Source organism: Hyla sarda, unplaced genomic scaffold (genome assembly GCF_029499605.1).
Source record: "Hyla sarda isolate aHylSar1 unplaced genomic scaffold, aHylSar1.hap1 scaffold_1505, whole genome shotgun sequence".
NCBI lineage: Eukaryota > Metazoa > Chordata > Amphibia > Anura > Hylidae > Hyla > Hyla sarda.
The window spans coordinates 67,746-85,797 of record NW_026608139.1 but is presented as its reverse complement, the minus strand read 5'-3'; the positions used below and the strand labels follow the sequence as shown (position 1 = coordinate 85,797).

The 18,052-nt window shown below is 46.0% G+C and overlaps 8 non-coding genes across 8 annotated transcripts; all 8 read left to right on the top strand.

Moving 5' to 3' along the window:
- The first annotated feature begins 1,475 nt into the window (after positions 1 to 1,475).
- Positions 1,476 to 1,666, top strand: LOC130309091 (U2 spliceosomal RNA). Its single transcript, XR_008857808.1, has one exon. It is a non-coding gene; the product is annotated as a U2 spliceosomal RNA (small nuclear RNA).
- Positions 1,667 to 3,756: 2,090 nt separating this feature from the next.
- LOC130309090 (U2 spliceosomal RNA) lies at positions 3,757 to 3,947 on the top strand. The gene has a single exon (XR_008857807.1). It is a non-coding gene; the product is annotated as a U2 spliceosomal RNA (small nuclear RNA).
- Positions 3,948 to 6,042: 2,095 nt separating this feature from the next.
- On the top strand, positions 6,043 to 6,233 carry LOC130309089 (U2 spliceosomal RNA). Its single transcript, XR_008857806.1, has one exon. It is a non-coding gene; the product is annotated as a U2 spliceosomal RNA (small nuclear RNA).
- Positions 6,234 to 8,316: 2,083 nt separating this feature from the next.
- On the top strand, positions 8,317 to 8,507 carry LOC130309088 (U2 spliceosomal RNA). The gene has a single exon (XR_008857805.1). It is a non-coding gene; the product is annotated as a U2 spliceosomal RNA (small nuclear RNA).
- Positions 8,508 to 10,609: 2,102 nt separating this feature from the next.
- LOC130309087 (U2 spliceosomal RNA) lies at positions 10,610 to 10,800 on the top strand. The gene has a single exon (XR_008857804.1). It is a non-coding gene; the product is annotated as a U2 spliceosomal RNA (small nuclear RNA).
- Positions 10,801 to 12,906: 2,106 nt separating this feature from the next.
- On the top strand, positions 12,907 to 13,097 carry LOC130309085 (U2 spliceosomal RNA). The gene has a single exon (XR_008857802.1). It is a non-coding gene; the product is annotated as a U2 spliceosomal RNA (small nuclear RNA).
- Positions 13,098 to 15,197: 2,100 nt separating this feature from the next.
- On the top strand, positions 15,198 to 15,388 carry LOC130309084 (U2 spliceosomal RNA). Its single transcript, XR_008857801.1, has one exon. It is a non-coding gene; the product is annotated as a U2 spliceosomal RNA (small nuclear RNA).
- A 2,104-nt stretch (positions 15,389 to 17,492) lies between these two features.
- Positions 17,493 to 17,683, top strand: LOC130309064 (U2 spliceosomal RNA). The gene has a single exon (XR_008857781.1). It is a non-coding gene; the product is annotated as a U2 spliceosomal RNA (small nuclear RNA).
- The last annotated feature ends 369 nt before the right edge of the window (positions 17,684 to 18,052 follow it).

Sequence of the window (18,052 nt, the reverse complement as noted above, 5' to 3'; positions counted from 1 at the left end):
TCCTACCTGATGCATCAGAAGGTGCGAGGCCCTTGCTAAATTCTGTGCACAGACTTTGAGATCTATGCTTTAGACTGTATCTAAACCTGCTCCAACATGGACTGACATTCTGGCCTACTTTCAGCCGATGCGACTTGTCTGTCGCTGAACAGTCGCTTTTTATGTATTCAGCACCTATGTATAATGTTGTAAAAATGCTCTAGAAGCTAAAGTCGCAGAAATGTCACACATATTTGGCCTGCAACTTTCTGTGCGACAAATTCAGACAGGAAAAATCAGTATAAATCCTTAGAAAATTATCCCCCAGTGTCTCCATCTGCTGGCAGTATAAATCCTTAGAAAATTATCCCCCAGTGTCTCCATCTGCTGGCGGTATTGAATAAGCATTGCTGCACTGATGGGGTATGCATTAGACGAAAAAAAAGAAGAAAAAGAAGAATAATACGCCCAGAAAAGAGGCGAAAAGGAGAAAAACGTAAAAAAACGTGAAAAAAAAAGTAAGAGGAAGAGAAGGGAAAAAAAGGTGGAAATGGGTTTAAAAGTGATTTCGGCGGAGAAATATATATATATATATATATATATATATATATATATATATATATATATGCGCACACACACACATAGATATAACGTATTCTCCGTTGAGATATTGCAGCCGCTGCTGTGTCCAGGCCCAGGAGCCTTAGCACTGTGCTGTGATGTCACTCAATACCACTGACATCACTAGGTGTAAACAACATCTCTCCTTTGCTGTGTATGTGACTATGGAGCTGTTTGGTGATGTCGTCTATTACGGCCTTCATAGAAGCAACAGGAGATTGTTGCATCCATCTTGAACCCTCAGAACTACAGTGCTATGATGTCACTCACTTCCACAGGCCTTGCAGAGTGTAAACAACAACAACCCAGCTTTGTTGTGTATGTAACCATAGGGATTTGTGATGTCACCTAGAACCTTCACAGCAGCGACAGCTTTATGAGGAGCATCAGCACTGCTCTGCCTGAGCAGAACCATCACCGCCATAGGTTGTCAAATAACCCGGATTTAACCCACACAGGTAAGTCCAATGGGGTGCAGGCATGTCCTCTATGCTTACAGCTTCCCGTGGGTGTTGGTTTGATACCGTTTGGGACAGCCAAGGAGGCATCTGCAGGCAACAAAGGTAGGTGTGTGCTTGTGTGTGTGTTTCCTATGCAGATCCTAAGCCCAGTGTCACATGCAAGTAGGAGGAGTAAGAAGGGTTCCTGGCAAATCCGGGTTATGGATTGCATTTAAAAAGGCCCCGTGGGAGTGCAATGGGCCCCTGTCTTGCTGCTTAGCAATAATGGTATGGGTTTAGGTTCTGCTGTGTGTACTGGTGGTTGACTGCCCCCCAGCCCAGAGTGTGCATGGAAAATTGTCTGGCAGCCTCCCTGACAGCAAGCAGTGATAGTGCCCATGAAGGGGACCTTGTTGGGCCCGCCCTTTCACGGTTATCGCTTCTCGGCCTTTTGGCTAAGATCAAGTGTAGTATCTGTTCTTATCAGTTTAATATCTGATACGTCCCCTATCTGGGGACCATATATTAAATGGATTTTTGAGAACGGGGGCCGATTTCGAAGCTTGCTTCCGTCGCCCTATGCATTGACCCGATATGGCAGTATCTTCGGGTACAGTGCACCACCCCTTACAGGGTTAAAAAGAAAGATTCCTACTTTCATTGCTACCTGCTTGCTGGCTAGCCAGCTAGCCAGCCCTGTGGGCCTTGCTGCTGCTGCAGCCAAAAAACAAAAGGTGGTGCTGCTGCTGCTTCTGCTGCTTCTGCTTCTGCTTGTGTCTGGCCCCTGTTGGAGCGTCCAGGCACAGGACTTCTGCTGCTGCTGACTAAATGGCCTCCTTAATTGGATCATTTGAGTAGCCAGCACACCTGTGCAGGTAGGGCATGACATGATAGGCAGCTGCCTTGATAGCGGGTGGGTGCTGAATGTTCCTAATTGACAAAATAAGATTAATGCTTATGAAGAAATATAAAATCTCATCCCTTCCCCAATATCGCGCCACACCCCTACCCCTTAATTCCCTGGTTGAACTTGATGGACATATGTCTTTTTTCGACCGTACTAACTATGTAACTATGTAACATAACATGGGGGGGGGGGGGGGGTGTCTCCTGGCTGTTCACACAGGTGTGTCATTGCTGTACATTGACCATGCATTGCTTCTGTGGTATTGCAAAGGCAAAGACAAATGCTTCCAGCCATCCATTGCACTAATGGATTGGTCATCAGCTGGCTGTCTATGTCCCGCATCAATATAGACCAAAGTACAGAGGGTTAGGCTATGCTATTGTGCACCTACCTGATGCATCAGAAGGTGCGAGGCCCTTGCTAAATTCTGTGCACAGACTTTGAGATCTATGCTTTAGACTGTATCTAAACCTGCTCCAACATGGACTGACATTCTGGCCTACTTTCAGCCGATGCGACTTGTCTGTCGCTGAACAGTCGCTTTTTATGTATTCAGCACCTATGTATAATGTTGTAAAAATGCTCTAGAAGCTAAAGTCGCAGAAATGTCACACATATTTGGCCTGCAACTTTCTGTGCGACAAATTCAGACAGGAAAAATCAGTATAAATCCTTAGAAAATTATCCCCCAGTGTCTCCATCTGCTGGCGGTATTGAATAAGCATTGCTGCACTGATGGGGTATGCATTAGACGAAAAAAAAGAAGAAAAAGAAGAATAATACGCCCCAGAAAAGAGGCGAAAAGGAGAAAAACGTAAAAAACGTGAAAAAAAAGTAAGAGGAAGAGAAGGGAAAAAAAGGTGGAAATGGGTTTAAAAGTGATTTCGGCGGAGAAATATATATATATATATATATATATATATATATATATATATATATGCGCACACACACACATAGATATAAACGTATTCTCCGTTGAGATATTGCAGCCGCTGCTGTGTCCAGGCCCAGGAGCCTTAGCACTGTGCTGTGATGTCACTCAATACCACTGACATCACTAGGTGTAAACAACATCTCTCCTTTGCTGTGTATGTGACTATGGAGCTGTTTGGTGATGTCGTCTATTACGGCCTTCATAGAAGCAACAGGAGATTGTTGCATCCATCTTGAACCCTCAGAACTACAGTGCTATGATGTCACTCACTTCCACAGGCCTTGCAGAGTGTAAACAACAACAACCAGCTTTGTTGTGTATGTAACCATAGGGATTTGTGATGTCACCTAGAACCTTCACAGCAGCGACAGCTTTATGAGGAGCATCAGCACTGCTCTGCCTGAGCAGAACCATCACCGCCATAGGTTGTCAAATAACCCGGATTTAACCCACACAGGTAAGTCCAATGGGGTGCAGGCATGTCCTCTATGCTTACAGCTTCCCGTGGGTGTTGGTTTGATACCGTTTGGGGACAGCCAAGGAGGCATCTGCAGGCAACAAAGGTAGGTGTGTGCTTGTGTGTGTGTTTCCTATGCAGATCCTAAGCCCAGTGTCACATGCAAGTAGGAGGAGTAAGAAGGGTTCCTGGCAAATCCGGGTTATGGATTGCATTTAAAAAGGCCCCGTGGGAGTGCAATGGGCCCCTGTCTTGCTGCTTAGCAATAATGGTATGGGTTTAGGTTCTGCTGTGTGTACTGGTGGTTGACTGCCCCCAGCCCAGAGTGTGCATGGAAAAATTGTCTGGCAGCCTCCCTGACAGCAAGCAGTGATAGTGCCCATGAAGGGGACCTTGTTGGCCCGCCCCTTTCACGGTTATCGCTTCTCGGCCTTTTGGCTAAGATCAAGTGTAGTATCTGTTCTTATCAGTTTAATATCTGATACGTCCCCTATCTGGGGACCATATATTAAATGGATTTTTGAGAACGGGGGCCGATTTCGAAGCTTGCTTCCGTCGCCCTATGCATTGACCCGATATGGCAGTATCTTCGGGTACAGTGCACCACCCCCTTACAGGGTTAAAAAGAAAGATTCCTACTTTCATTGCTACCTGCTTGCTGGCTAGCCAGCTAGCCAGCCCTGTGGGCCTTGCTGCTGCTGCAGCCAAAAAACAAAAGGTGGTGCTGCTGCTGCTTCTGCTGCTTCTGCTTCTGCTTGTGTCTGGCCCCTGTTGGAGCGTCCAGGCACAGGACTTCTGCTGCTGCTGACTAAATGGCCTCCTTAATTGGATCATTTGAGTAGCCAGCACACCTGTGCAGGTAGGGCATGACATGATAGGCAGCTGCCTTGATAGCGGGTGGGTGCTGAATGTTCCTAATTGACAAAATAAGATTAATGCTTATGAAGAAATATAAAATCTCATCCCTTCCCCAATATCGCGCCACACCCCTACCCCTTAATTCCCTGGTTGAACTTGATGGACATATGTCTTTTTTCGACCGTACTAACTATGTAACTATGTAACATAACATGGGGGGGGGGGGGGGGGTCTCCTGGCTGTTCACACAGGTGTGTCATTGCTGTACATTGACCATGCATTGCTTCTGTGGTATTGCAAAGGCAAAGACAAATGCTTCCAGCCATCCATTGCACTAATGGATTGGTCATCAGCTGGCTGTCCTATGTCCCGCATCAATATAGACCAAAGTACAGAGGGTTAGGCTATGCTATTGTGCACCTACCTGATGCATCAGAAGGTGCGAGGCCCTTGCTAAATTCTGTGCACAGACTTTGAGATCTATGCTTTAGACTGTATCTAAACCTGCTCCAACATGGACTGACATTCTGGCCTACTTTCAGCCGATGCGACTTGTCTGTCGCTGAACAGTCGCTTTTTATGTATTCAGCACCTATGTATAATGTTGTAAAAATGCTCTAGAAGCTAAAGTCGCAGAAATGTCACACATATTTGGCCTGCAACTTTCTGTGCGACAAATTCAGACAGGAAAAATCAGTATAAATCCTTAGAAAATTATCCCCCAGTGTCTCCATCTGCTGGCGGTATTGAATAAGCATTGCTGCACTGATGGGGTATGCATTAGACGAAAAAAAAGAAGAAAAAGAAGAATAATACGCCCAGAAAAGAGGCGAAAAGGAGAAAAACGTAAAAAAACGTGAAAAAAAAGTAAGAGGAAGAGAAGGGAAAAAAAGGTGGAAATGGGTTTAAAAGTGATTTCGGCGGAGAAATATATATATATATATATATATATATATATATATATATATATATATGCGCACACACACACATAGATATAAACGTATTCTCCGTTGAGATATTGCAGCCGCTGCTGTGTCCAGGCCCAGGAGCCTTAGCACTGTGCTGTGATGTCACTCAATACCACTGACATCACTAGGTGTAAACAACATCTCTCCTTTGCTGTGTATGTGACTATGGAGCTGTTTGGTGATGTCGTCTATTATGGCCTTCATAGAAGCAACAGGAGATTGTTGCATCCATCTTGAACCCTCAGAACTACAGTGCTATGATGTCACTCACTTCCACAGGCCTTGCAGAGTGTAAACAACAACAACCCAGCTTTGTTGTGTATGTAACCATAGGGATTTGTGATGTCACCTAGAACCTTCACAGCAGCGACAGCTTTATGAGGAGCATCAGCACTGCTCTGCCTGAGCAGAACCATCACCGCCATAGGTTGTCAAATAACCCGGATTTAACCCACACAGGTAAGTCCAATGGGGTGCAGGCATGTCCTCTATGCTTACAGCTTCCCGTGGGTGTTGGTTTGATACCGTTTGGGGACAGCCAAGGAGGCATCTGCAGGCAACAAAGGTAGGTGTGTGCTTGTGTGTGTGTTTCCTATGCAGATCCTAAGCCCAGTGTCACATGCAAGTAGGAGGAGTAAGAAGGGTTCCTGGCAAATCCGGGTTATGGATTGCATTTAAAAAGGCCCCGTGGGAGTGCAATGGGCCCCTGTCTTGCTGCTTAGCAATAATGGTATGGGTTTAGGTTCTGCTGTGTGTACTGGTGGTTGACTGCCCCCCAGCCCAGAGTGTGCATGGAAAATTGTCTGGCAGCCTCCCTGACAGCAAGCAGTGATAGTGCCCATGAAGGGGACCTTGTTGGGCCCGCCCCTTTCACGGTTATCGCTTCTCGGCCTTTTGGCTAAGATCAAGTGTAGTATCTGTTCTTATCAGTTTAATATCTGATACGTCCCCTATCTGGGGACCATATATTAAATGGATTTTTGAGAACGGGGGCCGATTTCGAAGCTTGCTTCCGTCGCCCTATGCATTGACCCGATATGGCAGTATCTTCGGGTACAGTGCACCACCCCCTTACAGGGTTAAAAAGAAAGATTCCTACTTTCATTGCTACCTGCTTGCTGGCTAGCCAGCTAGCCAGCCCTGTGGGCCTTGCTGCTGCTGCAGCCAAAAAACAAAAGGTGGTGCTGCTGCTGCTTCTGCTGCTTCTGCTTGTGTCTGGCCCCTGTTGGAGCGTCCAGGCACAGGACTTCTGCTGCTGCTGACTAAATGGCCTCCTTAATTGGATCATTTGAGTAGCCAGCACACCTGTGCAGGTAGGGCATGACATGATAGGCAGCTGCCTTGATAGCGGGTGGGTGCTGAATGTTCCTAATTGACAAAATAAGATTAATGCTTATGAAGAAATATAAAATCTCATCCCTTCCCCAATATCGCGCCACACCCCTACCCCTTAATTCCCTGGTTGAACTTGATGGACATATGTCTTTTTTCGACCGTACTAACTATGTAACTATGTAACATAACATGGGGGGGGGGGGGGGGGTCTCCTGGCTGTTCACACAGGTGTGTCATTGCTGTACATTGACCATGCATTGCTTCTGTGGTATTGCAAAGGCAAAGACAAATGCTTCCAGCCATCCATTGCACTAATGGATTGGTCATCAGCTGGCTGTCTATGTCCCGCATCAATATAGACCAAAGTACAGAGGGTTAGGCTATGCTATTGTGCACCTACCTGATGCATCAGAAGGTGCGAGGCCCTTGCTAAATTCTGTGCACAGACTTTGAGATCTATGCTTTAGACTGTATCTAAACCTGCTCCAACATGGACTGACATTCTGGCCTACTTTCAGCCGATGCGACTTGTCTGTCGCTGAACAGTCGCTTTTTATGTATTCAGCACCTATGTATAATGTTGTAAAAATGCTCTAGAAGCTAAAGTCGCAGAAATGTCACACATATTTGGCCTGCAACTTTCTGTGCGACAAATTCAGACAGGAAAAATCAGTATAAATCCTTAGAAAATTATCCCCCAGTGTCTCCATCTGCTGGCGGTATTGAATAAGCATTGCTGCACTGATGGGGTATGCATTAGACAAAAAAAAAGAAGAAAAAGAAGAATAATACGCCCAGAAAAGAGGCGAAAAGGAGAAAAACGTAAAAAAACGTGAAAAAAAAGTAAGAGGAAGAGAAGGGAAAAAAAGGTGGAAATGGGTTTAAAAGTGATTTCGGCCGGAGAAATATATATATATATATATATATATATATATATATATATATGCGCACACACACACATAGATATAAACGTATTCTCCGTTGAGATATTGCAGCCGCTGCTGTGTCCAGGCCCAGGAGCCTTAGCACTGTGCTGTGATGTCACTCAATACCACTGACATCACTAGGTGTAAACAACATCTCTCCTTTGCTGTGTATGTGACTATGGAGCTGTTTGGTGATGTCGTCTATTACGGCCTTCATAGAAGCAACAGGAGATTGTTGCATCCATCTTGAACCCTCAGAACTACAGTGCTATGATGTCACTCACTTCCACAGGCCTTGCAGAGTGTAAACAACAACAACCCAGCTTTGTTGTGTATGTAACCATAGGGATTTGTGATGTCACCTAGAACCTTCACAGCAGCGACAGCTTTATGAGGAGCATCAGCACTGCTCTGCCTGAGCAGAACCATCACCGCCATAGGTTGTCAAATAACCCGGATTTAACCCACACAGGTAAGTCCAATGGGGTGCAGGCATGTCCTCTATGCTTACAGCTTCCCGTGGGTGTTGGTTTGATACCGTTTGGGGACAGCCAAGGAGGCATCTGCAGGCAACAAAGGTAGGTGTGTGCTTGTGTGTGTGTTTCCTATGCAGATCCTAAGCCCAGTGTCACATGCAAGTAGGAGGAGTAAGAAGGGTTCCTGGCAAATCCGGGTTATGGATTGCATTTAAAAAGGCCCCGTGGGAGTGCAATGGGCCCCTGTCTTGCTGCTTAGCAATAATGGTATGGGTTTAGGTTCTGCTGTGTGTACTGGTGGTTGACTGCCCCCCAGCCCAGAGTGTGCATGGAAAATTGTCTGGCAGCCTCCCTGACAGCAAGCAGTGATAGTGCCCATGAAGGGGACCTTGTTGGGCCCGCCCCTTTCACGGTTATCGCTTCTCGGCCTTTTGGCTAAGATCAAGTGTAGTATCTGTTCTTATCAGTTTAATATCTGATACGTCCCCTATCTGGGGACCATATATTAAATGGATTTTTGAGAACGGGGGCCGATTTCGAAGCTTGCTTCCGTCGCCCTATGCATTGACCCGATATGGCAGTATCTTCGGGTACAGTGCACCACCCCCTTACAGGGTTAAAAAGAAAGATTCCTACTTTCATTGCTACCTGCTTGCTGGCTAGCCAGCTAGCCAGCCCTGTGGGCCTTGCTGCTGCTGCAGCCAAAAAACAAAAGGTGGTGCTGCTGCTGCTTCTGCTGCTTCTGCTTGTGTCTGGCCCCTGTTGGAGCGTCCAGGCACAGGACTTCTGCTGCTGCTGACTAAATGGCCTCCTTAATTGGATCATTTGAGTAGCCAGCACACCTGTGCAGGTAGGGCATGACATGATAGGCAGCTGCCTTGATAGCGGGTGGGTGCTGAATGTTCCTAATTGACAAAATAAGATTAATGCTTATGAAGAAATATAAAATCTCATCCCTTCCCCAATATCGCGCCACACCCCTACCCCTTAATTCCCTGGTTGAACTTGATGGACATATGTCTTTTTTCGACCGTACTAACTATGTAACTATGTAACATAACATGGGGGGGGGGGGGGGGGGTCTCCTGGCTGTTCACACAGGTGTGTCATTGCTGTACATTGACCATGCATTGCTTCTGTGGTATTGCAAAGGCAAAGACAAATGCTTCCAGCCATCCATTGCACTAATGGATTGGTCATCAGCTGGCTGTCTATGTCCCGCATCAATATAGACCAAAGTACAGAGGGTTAGGCTATGCTATTGTGCACCTACCTGATGCATCAGAAGGTGCGAGGCCCTTGCTAAATTCTGTGCACAGACTTTGAGATCTATGCTTTAGACTGTATCTAAACCTGCTCCAACATGGACTGACATTCTGGCCTACTTTCAGCCGATGCGACTTGTCTGTCGCTGAACAGTCGCTTTTTATGTATTCAGCACCTATGTATAATGTTGTAAAAATGCTCTAGAAGCTAAAGTCGCAGAAATGTCACACATATTTGGCCTGCAACTTTCTGTGCGACAAATTCAGACAGGAAAAATCAGTATAAATCCTTAGAAAATTATCCCCCAGTGTCTCCATCTGCTGGCGGTATTGAATAAGCATTGCTGCACTGATGGGGTATGCATTAGACGAAAAAAAAGAAGAAAAAGAAGAATAATACGCCCAGAAAAGAGGCGAAAAGGAGAAAAACGTAAAAAAAACGTGAAAAAAAAGTAAGAGGAAGAGAAGGGAAAAAAAGGTGGAAATGGGTTTAAAAGTGATTTCGGCGGAGAAATATATATATATATATATATATATATATATATATATATATATATATATATATATATATGCGCACACACACACATAGATATAAACGTATTCTCCGTTGAGATATTGCAGCCGCTGCTGTGTCCAGGCCCAGGAGCCTTAGCACTGTGCTGTGATGTCACTCAATACCACTGACATCACTAGGTGTAAACAACATCTCTCCTTTGCTGTGTATGTGACTATGGAGCTGTTTGGTGATGTCGTCTATTACGGCCTTCATAGAAGCAACAGGAGATTGTTGCATCCATCTTGAACCCTCAGAACTACAGTGCTATGATGTCACTCACTTCCACAGGCCTTGCAGAGTGTAAACAACAACAACCCAGCTTTGTTGTGTATGTAACCATAGGGATTTGTGATGTCACCTAGAACCTTCACAGCAGCGACAGCTTTATGAGGAGCATCAGCACTGCTCTGCCTGAGCAGAACCATCACCGCCATAGGTTGTCAAATAACCCGGATTTAACCCACACAGGTAAGTCCAATGGGGTGCAGGCATGTCCTCTATGCTTACAGCTTCCCGTGGGTGTTGGTTTGATACCGTTTGGGGACAGCCAAGGAGGCATCTGCAGGCAACAAAGGTAGGTGTGTGCTTGTGTGTGTGTTTCCTATGCAGATCCTAAGCCCAGTGTCACATGCAAGTAGGAGGAGTAAGAAGGGTTCCTGGCAAATCCGGGTTATGGATTGCATTTAAAAAGGCCCCGTGGGAGTGCAATGGGCCCCTGTCTTGCTGCTTAGCAATAATGGTATGGGTTTAGGTTCTGCTGTGTGTACTGGTGGTTGACTGCCCCCCAGCCCAGAGTGTGCATGGAAAATTGTCTGGCAGCCTCCCTGACAGCAAGCAGTGATAGTGCCCATGAAGGGGACCTTGTTGGGCCCGCCCCTTTCACGGTTATCGCTTCTCGGCCTTTTGGCTAAGATCAAGTGTAGTATCTGTTCTTATCAGTTTAATATCTGATACGTCCCCTATCTGGGGACCATATATTAAATGGATTTTTGAGAACGGGGGCCGATTTCGAAGCTTGCTTCCGTCGCCCTATGCATTGACCCGATATGGCAGTATCTTCGGGTACAGTGCACCACCCCCTTACAGGGTTAAAAAGAAAGATTCCTACTTTCATTGCTACCTGCTTGCTGGCTAGCCAGCTAGCCAGCCCTGTGGGCCTTGCTGCTGCTGCAGCCAAAAAACAAAAGGTGGTGCTGCTGCTGCTTCTGCTGCTTCTGCTTCTGCTTGTGTCTGGCCCCTGTTGGAGCGTCCAGGCACAGGACTTCTGCTGCTGCTGACTAAATGGCCTCCTTAATTGGATCATTTGAGTAGCCAGCACACCTGTGCAGGTAGGGCATGACATGATAGGCAGCTGCCTTGATAGCGGGTGGGTGCTGAATGTTCCTAATTGACAAAATAAGATTAATGCTTATGAAGAAATATAAAATCTCATCCCTTCCCCAATATCGCGCCACACCCCTACCCCTTAATTCCCTGGTTGAACTTGATGGACATATGTCTTTTTTCGACCGTACTAACTATGTAACTATGTAACATAACATGGGGGGGGGGAAGGGGGGGTCTCCTGGCTGTTCACACAGGTGTGTCATTGCTGTACATTGACCATGCATTGCTTCTGTGGTATTGCAAAGGCAAAGACAAATGCTTCCAGCCATCCATTGCACTAATGGATTGGTCATCAGCTGGCTGTCTATGTCCCGCATCAATATAGACCAAAGTACAGAGGGTTAGGCTATGCTATTGTGCACCTACCTGATGCATCAGAAGGTGCGAGGCCCTTGCTAAATTCTGTGCACAGACTTTGAGATCTATGCTTTAGACTGTATCTAAACCTGCTCCAACATGGACTGACATTCTGGCCTACTTTCAGCCGATGCGACTTGTCTGTCGCTGAACAGTCGCTTTTTATGTATTCAGCACCTATGTATAATGTTGTAAAAATGCTCTAGAAGCTAAAGTCGCAGAAATGTCACACATATTTGGCCTGCAACTTTCTGTGCGACAAATTCAGACAGGAAAAATCAGTATAAATCCTTAGAAAATTATCCCCCAGTGTCTCCATCTGCTGGCGGTATTGAATAAGCATTGCTGCACTGATGGGGTATGCATTAGACGAAAAAAAAGAAGAAAAAGAAGAATAATACGCCCAGAAAAGAGGCGAAAAGGAGAAAAACGTAAAAAAACGTGAAAAAAAAGTAAGAGGAAGAGAAGGGAAAAAAAGGTGGAAATGGGTTTAAAAGTGATTTCGGCGGAGAAATATATATATATATATATATATATATATATATATATATATATATATATATATATATGCGCACACACACACATAGATATAAACGTATTCTCCGTTGAGATATTGCAGCCGCTGCTGTGTCCAGGCCCAGGAGCCTTAGCACTGTGCTGTGATGTCACTCAATACCACTGACATCACTAGGTGTAAACAACATCTCTCCTTTGCTGTGTATGTGACTATGGAGCTGTTTGGTGATGTCGTCTATTACGGCCTTCATAGAAGCAACAGGAGATTGTTGCATCCATCTTGAACCCTCAGAACTACAGTGCTATGATGTCACTCACTTCCACAGGCCTTGCAGAGTGTAAACAACAACAACCCAGCTTTGTTGTGTATGTAACCATAGGGATTTGTGATGTCACCTAGAACCTTCACAGCAGCGACAGCTTTATGAGGAGCATCAGCACTGCTCTGCCTGAGCAGAACCATCACCGCCATAGGTTGTCAAATAACCCGGATTTAACCCACACAGGTAAGTCCAATGGGGTGCAGGCATGTCCTCTATGCTTACAGCTTCCCGTGGGTGTTGGTTTGATACCGTTTGGGGACAGCCAAGGAGGCATCTGCAGGCAACAAAGGTAGGTGTGTGCTTGTGTGTGTGTTTCCTATGCAGATCCTAAGCCCAGTGTCACATGCAAGTAGGAGGAGTAAGAAGGGTTCCTGGCAAATCCGGGTTATGGATTGCATTTAAAAAGGCCCCGTGGGAGTGCAATGGGCCCCTGTCTTGCTGCTTAGCAATAATGGTATGGGTTTAGGTTCTGCTGTGTGTACTGGTGGTTGACTGCCCCCCAGCCCAGAGTGTGCATGGAAAATTGTCTGGCAGCCTCCCTGACAGCAAGCAGTGATAGTGCCCATGAAGAGGACCTTGTTGGGCCCGCCCCTTTCACGGTTATCGCTTCTCGGCCTTTTGGCTAAGATCAAGTGTAGTATCTGTTCTTATCAGTTTAATATCTGATACGTCCCCTATCTGGGGACCATATATTAAATGGATTTTTGAGAACGGGGGCCGATTTCGAAGCTTGCTTCCGTCGCCCTATGCATTGACCCGATATGGCAGTATCTTCGGGTACAGTGCACCACCCCCTTACAGGGTTAAAAAGAAAGATTCCTACTTTCATTGCTACCTGCTTGCTGGCTAGCCAGCTAGCCAGCCCTGTGGGCCTTGCTGCTGCTGCTGCTGCTGCTGCTGCTGCAGCCAAAAAACAAAAGGTGGTGCTGCTGCTGCTTCTGCTGCTTCTGCTTGTGTCTGGCCGCTGTTGGAGCATCCAGGCACAGGACTTCTGCTGCTGCTGACTAAATGGCCTCCTTAATTGGATCATTTGAGTAGCCAGCACACCTGTGCAGGTAGGGCATGACATGATAGGCAGCTGCCTTGATAGCGGGTGGGTGCTGAATGTTCCTAATTGACAAAATAAGATTAATGCTTATGAAGAAATATAAAATCTCATCCCTTCCCCAATATCGCGCCACACCCCTACCCCTTAATTCCCTGGTTGAACTTGATGGACATATGTCTTTTTTCGACCGTACTAACTATGTAACTATGTAACATAACATGGGGGGGGGTCTCCTGGCTGTTCACACAGGTGTGTCATTGCTGTACATTGACCATGCATTGCTTCTGTGGTATTGCAAAGGCAAAGACAAATGCTTCCAGCCATCCATTGCACTAATGGATTGGTCATCAGCTGGCTGTCTATGTCCCGCATCAATATAGACCAAAGTACAGAGGGTTAGGCTATGCTATAGTGCACCTACCTGATGCATCAGAAGGTGCGAGGCCCTTGCTAAATTCTGTGCACAGACTTTGAGATCTATGCTTTAGACTGTATCTAAACCTGCTCCAACATGGACTGACATTCTGGCCTACTTTCAGCCGATGCGACTTGTCTGTCGCTGAACAGTCGCTTTTTATGTATTCAGCACCTATGTATAATGTTGTAAAAATGCTCTAGAAGCTAAAGTCGCAGAAATGTCACACATATTTGGCCTGCAACTTTCTGTGCGACAAATTCAGACAGGAAAAATCAGTATAAATCCTTAGAAAATTATCCCCCAGTGTCTCCATCTGCTGGCGGTATTGAATAAGCATTGCTGCACTGATGGGGTATGCATTAGACGAAAAAAAAGAAGAAAAAGAAGAATAATACGCCCAGAAAAGAGGCGAAAAGGAGAAAAACGTAAAAAAACGTGAAAAAAAAGTAAGAGGAAGAGAAGGGAAAAAAAGGTGGAAATGGGTTTGAAAGTGATTTCGGCGGAGAAATATATATATATATATATATATATATATATATATATATATATATATATGCGCACACACACACATAGATATAAACGTATTCTCCGTTGAGATATTGCAGCCGCTGCTGTGTCCAGGCCCAGGAGCCTTAGCACTGTGCTGTGATGTCACTCAATACCACTGACATCACTAGGTGTAAACAACATCTCTCCTTTGCTGTGTATGTGACTATGGAGCTGTTTGGTGATGTCGTCTATTACGGCCTTCATAGAAGCAACAGGAGATTGTTGCATCCATCTTGAACCCTCAGAACTACAGTGCTATGATGTCACTCACTTCCACAGGCCTTGCAGAGTGTAAACAACAACAACCCAGCTTTGTTGTGTATGTAACCATAGGGATTTGTGATGTCACCTAGAACCTTCACAGCAGCGACAGCTTTATGAGGAGCATCAGCACTGCTCTGCCTGAGCAGAACCATCACCGCCATAGGTTGTCAAATAACCCGGATTTAACCCACACAGGTAAGTCCAATGGGGTGCAGGCATGTCCTCTATGCTTACAGCTTCCCGTGGGTGTTGGTTTGATACCGTTTGGGGACAGCCAAGGAGGCATCTGCAGGCAACAAAGGTAGGTGTGTGCTTGTGTGTGTGTTTCCTATGCAGATCCTAAGCCCAGTGTCACATGCAAGTAGGAGGAGTAAGAAGGGTTCCTGGCAAATCCGGGTTATGGATTGCATTTAAAAAGGCCCCGTGGGAGTGCAATGGGCCCCTGTCTTGCTGCTTAGCAATAATGGTATGGGTTTAGGTTCTGCTGTGTGTACTGGTGGTTGACTGCCCCCCAGCCCAGAGTGTGCATGGAAAATTGTCTGGCAGCCTCCCTGACAGCAAGCAGTGATAGTGCCCATGAAGGGGACCTTGTTGGGCCCGCCCCTTTCACGGTTATCGCTTCTCGGCCTTTTGGCTAAGATCAAGTGTAGTATCTGTTCTTATCAGTTTAATATCTGATACGTCCCCTATCTGGGGACCATATATTAAATGGATTTTTGAGAACGGGGGCCGATTTCGAAGCTTGCTTCCGTCGCCCTATGCATTGACCCGATATGGCAGTATCTTCGGGTACAGTGCACCACCCCCTTACAGGGTTAAAAAGAAAGATTCCTACTTTCATTGCTACCTGCTTGCTGGCTAGCCAGCTAGCCAGCCCTGTGGGCCTTGCTGCTGCTGCAGCCAAAAAACAAAAGGTGGTGCTGCTGCTGCTTCTGCTGCTTCTGCTTCTGCTTGTGTCTGGCCCCTGTTGGAGCGTCCAGGCACAGGACTTCTGCTGCTGCTGACTAAATGGCCTCCTTAATTGGATCATTTGAGTAGCCAGCACACCTGTGCAGGTAGGGCATGACATGATAGGCAGCTGCCTTGATAGCGGGTGGGTGCTGAATGTTCCTAATTGACAAAATAAGATTAATGCTTATGAAGAAATATAAAATCTCATCCCTTCCCCAATATCGCGCCACACCCCTACCCCTTAATTCCCTGGTTGAACTTGATGGACATATGTCTTTTTTCGACCGTACTAACTATGTAACTATGTAACATAACATGGGGGGGGGGGGGGGGGGGTCTCCTGGCTGTTCACACAGGTGTGTCATTGCTGTACATTGACCATGCATTGCTTCTGTGGTATTGCAAAGGCAAAGACAAATGCTTCCAGCCATCCATTGCACTAATGGATTGGTCATCAGCTGGCTGTCTATGTCCCGCATCAATATAGACCAAAGTACAGAGGGTTAGGCTATGCTATTGTGCACCTACCTGATGCATCAGAAGGTGCGAGGCCCTTGCTAAATTCTGTGCACAGACTTTGAGATCTATGCTTTAGACTGTATCTAAACCTGCTCCAACATGGACTGACATTCTGGCCTACTTTCAGCCGATGCGACTTGTCTGTCGCTGAACAGTCGCTTTTTATGTATTCAGCACCTATGTATAATGTTGTAAAAATGCTCTAGAAGCTAAAGTCGCAGAAATGTCACACATATTTGGCCTGCAACTTTCTGTGCGACAAATTCAGACAGGAAAAATCAGTATAAATCCTTAGAAAATTATCCCCCAGTGTCTCCATCTGCTGGCGGTATTGAATAAGCATTGCTGCACTGATGGGGTATGCATTAGACGAAAAAAAAGAAGAAAAAGAAGAATAATACGCCCAGAAAAGAGGCGAAAAGGAGAAAAACGTAAAAAAACGTGAAAAAAAAGTAAGAGGAAGAGAAGGGAAAAAAAGGTGGAAATGGGTTTAAAAGTGATTTCGGCGGAGAAATATATATATATATATATATATATATATATATATATATATATATATATATATATGCGCACACACACACATAGATATAAACGTATTCTCCGTTGAGATATTGCAGCCGCTGCTGTGTCCAGGCCCAGGAGCCTTAGCACTGTGCTGTGATGTCACTCAATACCACTGACATCACTAGGTGTAAACAACATCTCTCCTTTGCTGTGTATGTGACTATGGAGCTGTTTGGTGATGTCGTCTATTATGGCCTTCATAGAAGCAACAGGAGATTGTTGCATCCATCTTGAACCCTCAGAACTACAGTGCTATGATGTCACTCACTTCCACAGGCCTTGCAGAGTGTAAACAACAACAACCCAGCTTTGTTGTGTATGTAACCATAGGGATTTGTGATGTCACCTAGAACCTTCACAGCAGCGACAGCTTTATGAGGAGCATCAGCACTGCTCTGCCTGAGCAGAACCATCACCGCCATAGGTTGTCAAATAACCCGGATTTAACCCACACAGGTAAGTCCAATGGGGTGCAGGCATGTCCTCTATGCTTACAGCTTCCCGTGGGTGTTGGTTTGATACCGTTTGGGGACAGCCAAGGAGGCATCTGCAGGCAACAAAGGTAGGTGTGTGCTTGTGTGTGTGTTTCCTATGCAGATCCTAAGCCCAGTGTCACATGCAAGTAGGAGGAGTAAGAAGGGTTCCTGGCAAATCCGGGTTATGGATTGCATTTAAAAAGGCCCCGTGGGAGTGCAATGGGCCCCTGTCTTGCTGCTTAGCAATAATGGTATGGGTTTAGGTTCTGCTGTGTGTACTGGTGGTTGACTGCCCCCCAGCCCAGAGTGTGCATGGAAAATTGTCTGGCAGCCTCCCTGACAGCAAGCAGTGATAGTGCCCATGAAGGGGACCTTGTTGGGCCCGCCCCTTTCACGGTTATCGCTTCTCGGCCTTTTGGCTAAGATCAAGTGTAGTATCTGTTCTTATCAGTTTAATATCTGATATGTCCCCTATCTGGGGACCATATATTAAATGGATTTTTGAGAACGGGGGCCGATTTCGAAGCTTGCTTCCGTCGCCCTATGCATTGACCCGATATGGCAGTATCTTCGGGTACAGTGCACCACCCCCTTACAGGGTTAAAAAGAAAGATTCCTACTTTCATTGCTACCTGCTTGCTGGCTAGCCAGCTAGCCAGCCCTGTGGGCCTTGCTGCTGCTGCAGCCAAAAAACAAAAGGTGGTGCTGCTGCTGCTTCTGCTGCTTCTGCTTCTGCTTGTGTCTGGCCCCTGTTGGAGCGTCCAGGCACAGGACTTCTGCTGCTGCTGACTAAATGGCCTCCTTAATTGGATCATTTGAGTAGCCAGCACACCTGTGCAGGTAGGGCATGACATGATAGGCAGCTGCCTTGATAGCGGGTGGGTGCTGAATGTTCCTAATTGACAAAATAAGATTAATGCTTATGAAGAAATATAAAATCTCATCCCTTCCCCAATATC